We start from the raw sequence: 12,755 nt of genomic DNA on the forward strand, positions 1-12,755 counted from the left end.
AGAGGAATATTTAGATCTCCCACTAGTATGGTTTTACTATCTATTTCCTTCTTGAGCTCTGCCAGTTTCTCCTTTATGAATTTGGGTGCTATGCCACTTGGTGCATACTGGATAATTTCTTGTAGCATGATGTCAAGACCTCTATTTTCCCCCCCAGGTTTTCCAGTAGACTAATTATTCTCAAATTGTCTCTCCTAGATTTGTTCTCCAGGTCTGTTGTCTTCCCAACGGGATATTTCATGTTTCCTTCTATTTTGTCATTCTTTTTATTTTGATTTATTAATTCTTACTGTCTCATGAGATCATTAGCTCCTACTTGCCCAATTCTAGTCTTTAAAGACTGATTTTCAGCTATGATCTTTTGATTTCCCTTTTTGGTTTGGTCTATCCTGTTTTTCATGGCTTCCAGCAAGTCATTTCTCGCCTCCAGTTTGCTTATAATTTCATTTGATTTCTGTGCCTCTTTTTCCATGTGGATGATTTTGTCTTTTAGACTGTTATTTTCTTTTTTAATTACTTGTGTTTCTTTTCCCTACTTTTCTTCCCAGTTTTCTTCTATCTTTCTTATTTGCTTCTTGAATTACTTTTTCAATTCCTAGAGAGCTTGTGACCAATTTCCACCTTTTTGAAAGTTTGGATGTGTTTGTTTGTCACTCTCTACTGTTGTTTCTGTATTTTGCTCTTTATCTCCATAGAAATTATCCAGTGTCTTTTGACTTTTTCTGTTGCTGCTTATTTTTTTGCTACTTGTGGATTGAGGCTCCTACATCTTTGTGGACATAGCTTTCTTAGCTGTCTTTCAGAATTTTGTGTTAATAGTATCTTCCAGGCAGTTCATACTTTAAAGTGGTTTGCCCTGAGGTTCTTTTTCTGGTCCCAGCTACTTCTGCTATGGCCAATCTCACTTCTGCCCAAGCTCCATGCTCTGCTCCCCAGGTTCCACACCCTTCAGCCTCAGGTCCCAAGTCTCACTTCCAAAGCTTTACACTGCCCTCAGTGGTAAGTCTAATCCCTTCAGCAAGGAAAGAAACACGGCAAGAAATTCACAATGAGAAGAGTATATCACTACACAACAGGCTAGCACAGAGCAGAATTGCTCACTTCCATCAGCACCAACTAATTCATCTAAAGGGCCAATGCCCTGGAAAACACAGAATGAACTTTTTCTTTCTGAGACACCACAAGAAGATTTTTTTTTAGCCCTCCATAGCACGATGTGAAGAACAAGTACATTCAATAACAGGATCCTAAGTAAGAATATTAATTTTTAAAGCCTTCCCACAGTCTATGTTCAATGTTATCTGTATTGTTTGTTTCTTATTTGTTCTTGTTGCAGTTTTGGGGTGCTCACAAAATACACTCTATTCACAGAGGGATATAATTAACTTTGCCCTCTATACTTAACAAGGGACAAAGGCAAAATATATGTTCAGCAATTTTTCTTCTCCCTTTTCTTAGATGGGCCCCTGAGGAAAGGAAAGAGAAATGATCAGAACAGAAGGGGAGATTTAATCCCGCAATTTGATTTTATCTTTACTTAGATTCAATCTTAAAAATTTATCTCTATCTCTATCTCTATCTATCTTTGGAGAATTGCTAATGGTTTTGATACAGTGTAATTTCAGTCATTGTGATAATTGTTTATTGGGTAAAAATGAAATTTTAGCTAAATTTAATTCTGCACAAAATTTATAATTAGAGAATTGTCCATTCTCATTGGGACTCGCAATGTATAATGGTTTCAGTGAATTTGAGAATTATTTGCATGTAATTAATAGCCAGCCTGCCACAGAGAGGGAACTTTTCCTTTACAGAGGCAAAAACTGTACTGGCTACTTAGTAAACATAAGATATAGAATATAAGTGCAAAATTCTTTTAGGAAAAAGTTGTAATGTGATGTAGAGAACTTTTTCTAGGATTTAAATTTTGGATTTTCAAATATGATGTTATTTTAATGTATGTACTGTCAAAGCTAGCAACAAGTGATAATAAATGACATTGGGAAACAAAAATTCTAAATTTGTTAATCTGTAAATGTGAATTTATGAATGTGGTATATTGCAAAAAATAGAATTTCTAAACAGTGTTGTTCTTGATTAGGATATATGAATTGCCTTTAAAATAGGTACAATGAATAAGAAGGAATTCACGTTCTATGGATTAACATGTATTTAAATGCAATTTGTTAGTATAATAATGTTAGAATGTAATAATAAAATAAGTGAACACAAAGTATGTATGAATTTCTACTGTAAAGAAAATGGATTTTTTCACATGAATTGGTTAAACATATATGTAAAAATGTCATATGCAAACTATGTATGTGTATATTGCGATTGACAAGGAAAATTTGACTAGTCCAGAAATCAAATAGACCTCAGTATAAGGTATTATTTATATGTAGTTATCTCTCCTCTATTTGTAATAAGGGTAAAAGAGAAGCCAGATGAGGTAGTAGTAATAGAGAAGGAGATAATAAGTGAAAATTCTAGTGCAAAATAGATACAACAAATGATAGATCAGAATAATATTGATGAAATTCAATCAGTTATGTAGAAATGTTTTGAGGATAATGAAGTGAAACTGGAAGTTCTATTATGCTTTAAGCAGAGGTTTGAAAGGAAAAAGTAAATGTTTTGAAACAAGTTTATTTGAATAATGATGATGACAAAGGAACTAGAAGTGAGAAGATGTTGCATTGGAATATGAAGGAAACATTGCTAAAGGACTTTAATCAAAGCCAATTTGAATGAAACTTGTGGAGTCTTAACATCCACTGAGAGTAATTTATTATCAAGGTTTTAAAAACATGCAAATCTTATAAGTATAATAATCTAAGTTGTTAGAATGAATAGACAATATACAATCACTAAGTTAAAATATGAGCTTTCTTGGAGACCTGGAGGAAAAAGGTTTTTGTTTGTTTGTTTGTTTGTTTTTGTTTTTTATTGGAGGATGGCAATTGGATTAACTACTTAGATACTAATATGAATATGTCAGAAATGAAAGATTCATGGTTAAGATACTTAGGATAAATTTTATGGGAGAACATCTGGGATGTATCTATCAATATTAATATGTTTATTAATTACATTTTAAAAATTACATTTTTCATGTAAATGCTCTCTTGTAGATCATAACACCTTCATTTTATAAATTAATGATTACATTATGAAAAGCTAATTATACTAGTCCATATGAGAATTGAAAAAGTACAGGGAAAAGTTAAGTATGTCTCAGAAGAAATTGTTTGCTATCCTAGATGAGAACTGACAGAAAACAAACTTGATAACTTACCCACTGATGAATTGTTTGAGCAAAAACTCAGACTAGAGCATTCTCCTCCCCTGCTTCCCATTTTTTCCATGCCCAGCTCCCCCTTTCCTTCTCACAGCTAAGGAGATAACACTAAAAGACAAACAAAGAAGAATCTCCTAATCACAAATTGATATTATTTATTGGAAAAAGGATTCCATTATTGACCTTTATGTATGGGAATCCACATAATTTTGAAAACAGAATCCCAATGAGTTTAAACACATGACTCTATACTACTGAAGCTTTTTTTTTTTTTAAGAGAACAAACCTGTCTCATCACTACCTCCTCCTCCCTCAACTAAAGGCAAGTTAGGAAACCCTGAGTATTCTCAGAAGAGCACTGAACACATTGTAATAAGTAGGATTATACTAATTTTAAATTGATTTGTAGAACATTTGTTAATTGTATAGATGAAAGTCTTCATCAGGATTTGTCACGCTTCCGCATCACTGTTGATATCCATGATTAGGTTCAGCAGGCACAGGGATGGATTTCTGGGACAATGTATAACCTCCTCACTCTTGTACTCCTAGTTGTGATGAGCTTCTTCTATGTGTTTGTCTCCTTGTTCTGATTTGCTCTGTATCCCAAGTTCTCTTCTTAGTAGCCCGCCATGTGTGGTGCCTACAAACCAAAGAAGGGGGAGATGTAGAGAACTAAGGTATTAACTTCTTCTCATATGTTCCCCTCTCCTTTCCTGGCTTCCATATGCAGTGCTTACAAACCAAAGGATGGGGAGATGTAGAGAACTCAAGGGTTAACTTCCCCTGACATGTTCCTCTCCCTCTCTGGCATTCCTGAGGAAGTCATGTAGTCACAAGCAGAGAGAAAAGTAGGCTTGAGATAAAGATACTGGGGTAGGTAACTCCCGTGCTCCAGATGTCCTTCCAGAAGAAAAACAGTTCTTAGTATTCTAAGGAAAAAATATCCCTTTTTAGGGTCATGGTAGCCAGACTTGATTCTCATGCTAGCCAGAGATACAAGTATCTGCTGCTGAAGCTGTGGCGGAGAGGTGTGTGTGTGTGTGTGTGTGTGTGTGTGTGTGTGTGTGTGTGTGTGTGTGTGTGTTTGTGTGTGTGTGTGTGTTTGTGTGGAATAAATCATAAAGTGCTAAACCTACCAGTGTGACTGCCTTTTTGTCCTTCTCCTGTCCTGCTCGTCCCTATAAGGGACTCTGCTCGAGACATTTGGCTCCCAATAGACAGTTTCAAATTGTTCCCCAGAATGGCTGGATAAGTTTCCCACTCCTCTAACAAGTATATCAGTGTCCCAATTTTCCCACAACCCCTCCAACATGTCATTTTTCTTTTCTGTAATATTAGCCAATCTGGTAAATGTGAGATGGTATCTCCGAGTTGTTTTAATTTGTTGTTCTCTAATCAATAGGGATTTTGAGCATTTTTTCATGTGACTACAGATGACTTTGTTTACTTCTTCTGATGACTGCCTATTCACGTTCTTAGACCATTTATCAATTAGGGAATCTTACAAACTTGACTCAATTCTCTATATATTTAAGAAATTAGGCCTTTATCAGAGAAACTTGTAAATTTTTTTCTGGTCATGATTATTAACTGTTTATTTCCCTCCACCCTATTTCCCCCACTTTTATCCTATTTCCTCTCTCCTTCCATCCTGTTTGCCCTTGAAAATATTTTTATTCTATCACCTCACTGATAAGCCTTTCTTCTATCACCTTCTCTCCCCACTCTTTCTCTTAACCCTTTCCCCTCCTACTTTTCTAAAGGATAAGAAAGATTTCTATACAAAACTTGAGTGTGTATGTTGAGAACAAACATTTCTGATGCATTGACACAAGGAGACAGAATTTGGGAATTAATCAGTAGACCACCCTTTGAGGAGGGTTGCTTTAAAAAAAAAGTAGGAGCTATTCTGGATAAGGAAGGTCTTCTGACAAAGCAACAGATGATAATATTTGTCTAGAATTAACATTTTCCTAAGTGATGTCTGAGGTCAAATTAGAGACTTTTCCAAAAAATTGGGGGGACAGCTGGGTGGCTCAGTGTATTGAGAGCCAGGCCTAAAGATGGGAGATCCTAGGTATAAATCTGGCCTCAGACACTTCCCAGCTATGTGACCCTGGGCAAGTCACTTAACCCCCATTGCCTAGCCCTTACCACTCTTCTGCCTTAGAACCAATACCAAGTATTGATTCTAAGATGGAAGGTAAGGGTTTAAAAAAACCCAAAGAATTGACAGCTCAGACTGTAAGGGAGGGAGAGGTGAGGAAGGGAGGTAAGATGGATAGGAGTTTTCAGGAATTCTTTTTATCTTGATTAGTTACTAAGGAAGGGATAATTTGTCTGAATGGCTGTTGCCCTGTCATTCCCAAGGAACTGATGTCACTTTATATATAGCTCTCCTTGGTCTGCATGGCCTTACCTATGGTCCACTTTGTTTCTCCATTTAGGAGGAACAAAGCACAATGCAAATGGGATGAGGATGATATATTAAAAACCCTGGGGCAATTTTGGGTCAGATTTTGCTCTTTTCTGAGCAGAATCTAAGGAAGGTAGTGATGATGGAAATTGAGCATTGTATATGCTACATTTATCCATTATATTGTTCAATCTAAAGGTAGAACATCTTCTAACTCATGTATGATTGATTATAAAAAGCTTAAACCCAGAGAAGCAGACAAGGTCAAAGTATGTAGTAGTAGTAGTATGTATGTATGTATGTATGTATGTATGTATCCATTTCTGACTGCATTTGACACTCCTTGGCTTGTCAGAGTATGGTGTTTCTCTTTCTACCTCTTGCTGATGTGATATGTTGGAAATATATAGAAATGCTGATGATTTATGTGCATTTATTTTGTATCCTGCAATTTTGCTAAAGTTGTTGATTATTTCTACTAGCTTCTTAGTTGATTCTCTAGGATTTTTTAAGTAGACCATCATATCATCTGCAAGGAGTGATAGCTTAGTCTCCTCCATGCCTATTTTAATGCCTTCAATTTCTTTTTCTTCTCTAATTGCTACTGCTAGTGTTTCTAGTACCATGTTAAATAATAGTGGTGATAATGGGCATCCTTGTTTCACTCCTGATCTTATTGGAAAGGCTGCTAATTTATTCCCATTGCATATGATGCTTGTTGATGTTTTTAGATATATACTGTTTATTATTTTTAGGAAAGATCCTTCTATTCGTATACTTTCTAGTGTTTTCAATAGGAATGGATGTTGCATTTTGTCAAAGGCTTTTTCAGCATCTATTGAGATAATCATGTGGCTTTTGTTGGTTTGCTTGTTGATAAAGTCAATTATGTGAATGGTTTTCCTGATGTTGCACCATCCTTGTATTCCTGGTAGAAATCCCACCTGATCATAATGAGTAACCCTCATGATCATTTGCTGGAGTCTTTTTTTTTTTTTTTAATTTTAAACCCTTAACTTCTGTGTATTGACTTATAGGTGGAAGAGTTGGTAAGGGTAGGCAATGGGGGTCAAGTGACTTGCCCAAGGTCACACAGCTGGGAAGTGTCTGAGGCCGGATTTGAACCTAGGACCTCCCGTCTCTAGGCCTGGCTCTCAATCCACTGAGCCACCTGGAGTCTTTTTGCTAGTATTCTGTTTAAGATTTTTGCATCTATGTTCATTAAGGAGATTGGCCTGTAGTTTTCTTTCTTTGCTTTTGATCTATCTGGATTTGGTATCAGTACCATATTTGTATCATATAAAGAGTTTAGTAGAACTCTTTCTTTGTTTATTATGTCAAATAGTTTGTAAAGTATTGGAATTAGTTGTTCTTTGAAGATTTGATAGAATTCACTTGTGAATCCATCTGGTCCTGGGGGATTTTTTCTTAGGGAGTTCTTTGATGGCTTGTTCAATTTCTTTTCCTGATATGGGATTATTTAAGTATTCTATTTCTTCTACTGTTAATCTAGGCAATTTATATTTTTGTAAATATTCTTCCATCTCACTTAAGTTGCTATCTTTATTGCCATATAATTGGGCAAAATGGTTTTTTAATGATTGCCTTGATTTCTTCCTCATTAGAGGTGAGCTCTCCTTTTTCATCTTTGATACTGATGATTTGTTTTACCTCTTTCCTTTTTTAAATTTCTAAATTAGGTTGACCAGTACTTTGTCAATTTCGTTTTTTTTTCCAAAATACCAACTTCTAGTCTTATTTATTAATTCAATAGTTCTTTTACTTTCTATTTTATTGATTTCTCCTTTAATTTTTATAATCTCTAATTTGGTCTTTGACTAGAGATTTTTAATTTGTTCCCTTTCTAGTTTTTTGATTTGTATGCCCAGTTCATTGATCTTTGCCCTCTCTAATTTATTAATAAATGCACTCAAGGATATAAATTTGCCTCTGAGTACTGCCTTAGTTGCATCCCACAGAGTTTGGTAGAATGTCTCATCATTGCCATTCTCTTCAATGAAATTATTGATTGTTTCTATGATTTGTTCTTTAACTAACTGGTCTCACCTCTAGTTGTTCTCAGGGTCAAGCCACCTAGTGGTCCCCTTGCTTGCTCCTCTGTCTGAAGCTCCTTTAACAGTCTCATGGTGCTGCTTCCACAGTCATGCACCCCTCTGCACTGGGACTCCACCCAAAGTCCATGCCTGTGCTCAAGGTCTGTGTCCATGTCTGTGCCCGTGTGTGTGCTCAACATCCGAGCCAGCACTCAAGGTCTGGGTTCAAAGTCTGTGCATTCTTTAGATTCTTGGGGTCTTAAATTTTGCTGCTCTCAGGAGCAGGCCCGGGTGGTCCCAGGTAGCTGCCAAGAACTTAATGAATGCCCCAAACTTGCTCTAACTCTTATGCTCTGGCTTTGGCACTGTAGGTGGTGTGTGTGGGGAAAGGGAGTTGCTCAGCTCATTTTTTTTTTAATTTTTTAAACCCTTAACTTCTGTGTATTGGCTCCTAGGTGGAAGAGTGGTAAGGGTGGGCAATGGGGGTCAAGTGACTTGCCCAGGGTCACACAGCTGGGAAGTGTCTCAGGCCGGATTTGAACCTAGGACCTCCCATCTCTAGGCCTGACTCTCAATCCACTGAGCTACCCAGCTGCCCCATCAGCTCATGTTTTAGTGAGAGCTATTTCACCCCCTTATAGCATGAAAATGCCCCAATCCCACGTACCTTCAATGCTGCACCCTGTTGTGGGGTCCCTTTATTTGTCTGGATTTGTTTTTATTTCCTCTTGAGGAGTCCTATCTGTGTGGGTTAGGAGAGGTTATGCAGCTGCTTCTACTCTGCCACCATTTTAACCTGGAAGTCTCTGTCAGTCTCTCATCATTGACTCCTTATTAGTTTGTTCTATCTGGCCATCTTAGTAGTGGAAATAAAGTTTAAGGATGTAGAATTCACTGTTATATTTCAAGTAATCATAATATACCAATCATTCTATAAGAACCATCTGGAGAAAGACCTTTACTACTTGTAAAAATGCTTGAAATTAGAAGAGGGTAGAAAACTATAAATATGCTTAACCTAGGCCTCCTCTTTATTCTGTAAGTTCTGGGATTGAATTGGTCACAGAATATGGGGCCTATGAGATGGAGAGGACTTCCAGTGTGAGAAGTATTTCAGTGATGGAGTGGTCTTCCCGAGTGGAGTTCCTTCCAATGATAATTTCAACTTATTCTGTGCCCACAGTCTCCTACCTCTGCAAAGAAAGAGGAAGGGATATTTTTGCAACTCTTCTCTGAGGTCAAGTCTAGTCATTATAATTATGCTACATTTAGTTTCTTTTCTTTCTTTTTATAGAAAAGAATCTAACTTTAAAAAATACATTTATACAGATCACAATAGTTTCTAAAGAAAGCTACTAAATGATTTCTCCCCAAGACTGATGACTCTGATCTAGTCATCACTAATAATAAAATTTGTCCCTGCAGAGGCTATGTATATTACCCTCTCTAGAAATAATTTTCTTTTTTCTTTTTTTTTCTTTTTAAAATTTAGAATATTTTTCCATGGTTACATGATTCATGATTCCCCCTCCCGAATCCAAGAAGCAATGTCACTGGGTCATACATGTATCCTTGTTCAAAATCTCTTTCTGTGTTATTCATATCTGTGGTAGAGTGATCCTTTAACTTCAAAACCCCAATCATATCTCTATCACACTACATGATTGATCACATATTTTTCTAATGCATTTTCGTTTCCACAGTTCTTTCTCTGCATGTGGAAAGCATTCTTTCTCCTAAGATCCTCTGGATTATCTAGAAGCAATTTTCTTCAGACTTCCATGAGTCAGATTCAGGGGAGATAGGATGCTGATCTACCCCATTTGCCATATAGGACTTCTCAAGAATGATTCAATTATCTTCCCACTCTGATTCTAGCAAACTACCAACTCTTCATGGACACAGTGACATTAAAAATTCAGGAAATAAATTTAAATTAGGATTAACTGTATGCAGACCAAATAATCTCCAGGCACCATACTTCCCACCACTTGAATACATAAACGTAACACACACACACACGCACGCACGCACGCACGCACGTTCCTGCTACTCCAATAGCCAAGTGAAAACAGGTATTGAGAGTGCTCCACAGATCTGTCTCCCTTTTCCACCTTATCTTCCAATCTACCAAAGCCAGAAAATCAGGGAGTTGTAGTAAAATCTGTAAGAGGAGACTTACAGATAATGCAGAAGAAAATCCTATTGAGGTACAGTCAGAATAGTTATTCTCCGGTCTTTTCTAATACTTTGAAGTTCATGGGATTGGTTGTTATGAGAAATTGGTCTGGCAAAAAGAGACATTAAGATCTAGAATAGTGGGAAGAATATGAAGCCCTTTACACACCAACTTTCTGATCAGAATGTGACTCAGTAAACGGGAGGGTCAAATGTCAAAGCCAGGGTAATAAACGTGTCCCTTTTTGTTACCTCATTGAGTCCCACCTCAACTGAGACAATTTCCATTTGAGCAGTATATGCTGATTAGCCTTATATTATATTATATTATTCTTTTTATTCTTTCTTTCTTTTTTTTAAACCCTTAACTTCTGTGTATTGGCTCCTGGGTGGAAGAGTGGTAAGGGTGGGCAATGGGCGTCAAGTGACTTGCCCAGGGTCACACAGCTGGGAAGTGTCTCAGGCCGGATTTGAACCTAGGACCTCCCATCTCTAGGCCTGATTCTCAATCCACTGAGCTACCCAGCTGCCCCCGTATATTATATTATTCTTGATCAGACTTGGAAAATAAGGCCAGGAAGAAATTCTAATTTCTCTATACCTTATTCTTCCTTCTCAAGAAGAACCCATGTGGCTTTTGGTTTTCTCATTGCTAAAAATGGAAATAATATTTTCACTTCAACTTAACACAGTACCTGTAAGGTATTTAATAAATACTTATTGATTAATTGAATACCTCCCTTTCAGGAGTATTGTGAAGAAAATTTCCTATAGTGTAAAGTACTATTAAAAGGTAAACTATTATCTCTAACAGCTTTCTTGAAGGAATGTAATGCTTATTGATTTTAATTTATTTTAATAAATACTTTTTCTGATATTGGCAGCCTTTTTTTTTTAAACCCTTACCTTCCGTTTTGGAGTCAATACTGTGTATTGGCTCCAAGGCAGAAGAGTGGTGAGGGCTAGGCAATGGGGGTCAAGTGACTTGCCCAGAGTCATATAGCTAGGAAGTGTCTGAGGTCAGATTTGAACCTAGGACCTCCCGTCTCTAGGCCTGACTCTCAATCCACTGAGCTACCCAGCTGCCCCATGATATTGGCAGCTTGCAGGCTAGAGATAGAAAGCAAACCTTCTAGAATATCCAGTCTATTTGGTTTCTGGATGATAGGGGTATACTTACAGATGTCAAATGGATATTCTGTAAATTCTCCTGAAGTGAGAACAAAGAGAAACAGATTATCAAAGGAACTTTATATTTTATATGATATGAATTTGTAATTGATGTCAAATCCCTTGAAAAGGAATGCCTATTTTTTTAATTTTTTTAACATTTATTAATATTCATTTTTAACATGGTTACATGATTCATGCTCCACCTTTCCCCTTCAACCCCCACCCCACGCACCCCCCCACCCATGGCCGATGCGCATTTCCACTAGTTTTGTCATGTGTCCTTGATCAAGACCAATTTCCAAATTGTTGGTAGTTGCACTGGTGTGGTAGTTTCGAGTCCACATCCTCAATCATGTCTACCCCGACCCATGCGCTCAAGCAGTTGTTTATCTTATATGTTTCCTCTCCTGCAGTCCTTCCTCTGAATGTGGGTAGCTTTCTTTACCATAAATCCCTCAGAATTGTCCTGGGTCATTGTATTGCTGCTGGTACAGAGGTCCATTACATTCGATTTTACCACAGTATATCAGTCTCTGTGTATAGAGCTCTTCTGGCTCTGCTCCTTTCGCTCTGCATCTGTTCCTGGAGGTCTCTCGAGTTCGCCTGGAACTTCTCCAGTTTATTATTCCTTTTAGCACAATAGTATTCCATCACCCGCATATACCACAGATTGTTCAGCCATTCCCCAATTGAAGGACATACCCTCCTTTTCCAATTTGTTGCCACCACAAAAAGCGCAGCTATGAATATTTTCGTACAAGTCTGTTTATCTATGATCTCTTTGGGGTACAAACCCAGCAATGGTATGGCTGGATCAAAGGGCAGGCATTCTTTTATAGCCTTTTGAGCATGATTCCAAATTGCCAGCCAGAATGGCTGGATCAGTTCACAGCTCCACAAGCAATGCATTAATGTCCCAATTTTGCCACATCCCCTCCAACATTCATTACTCTCCCCTTCTTTCATTTTAGCCAATCTGCTAGGTGTGAGGTGAAAAAAAAAAAAAAAAAAAAAAAAAAAAAAAAAAAAAAAAAGAGATTTGGAACACTTTCTCATGTGCTTATTGATACTTTTGATTTCTTTACCTGAAAATTGCCTATTCATGTCTCTTGCCTATTTATCAATTGGGGTATGGCTTGATGTTTTATACAATTGCTTTAACTCCTTGTATATTTGAGTGATTAGACCCCTGTCAGAGTTTTTCGTTATAAAGATTTTTTCCCAATTTGTTGTTTCCCTTCTGATTTTGACTACATTGTTTTTGTTTGTACAAAAACTTTTTAGTTTAATATAACCAAAACCATTTAATTTACATTTTGTAATTTTCTCTAACTCTTGCTTGGTTTTAAAGTCTTTCCTTTCCCAGAGATCTGACAAGTATACTATTCTGTGTTCAGTTAACATGTTTATAGTTTCCCTCTTTATATTCAAGTCGTTCACCCATTCTGAATTTATCTTGGTGTAGGGTGTGAGATGTTGATCTAGAACTAATCTCTCCCATATTGTTTTCCAAATTTCCCAGCAGTTTTTGTCAAATAGTGGATTCATGTCCCAAAAGTTGGGCTCTTTGGGTTTATCATACACTGTCTTGCTGATGTCATTAACCCCAAGTCTATTCCACTGATCCTCC

The 12,755-nt window shown here is 37.0% G+C and overlaps 1 pseudogene; it reads right to left on the reverse strand.

The window, feature by feature from the left end:
• LOC123253066 overlaps positions 1 to 12,755 on the reverse strand; it is a 78,198-nt pseudogene that overhangs the window by 27,320 nt on the left and 38,123 nt on the right.

The sequence above is a fragment of the Gracilinanus agilis genome, chromosome 1 (assembly GCF_016433145.1).
Source record: "Gracilinanus agilis isolate LMUSP501 chromosome 1, AgileGrace, whole genome shotgun sequence".
Classification (NCBI taxonomy): domain Eukaryota; kingdom Metazoa; phylum Chordata; class Mammalia; order Didelphimorphia; family Didelphidae; genus Gracilinanus; species Gracilinanus agilis.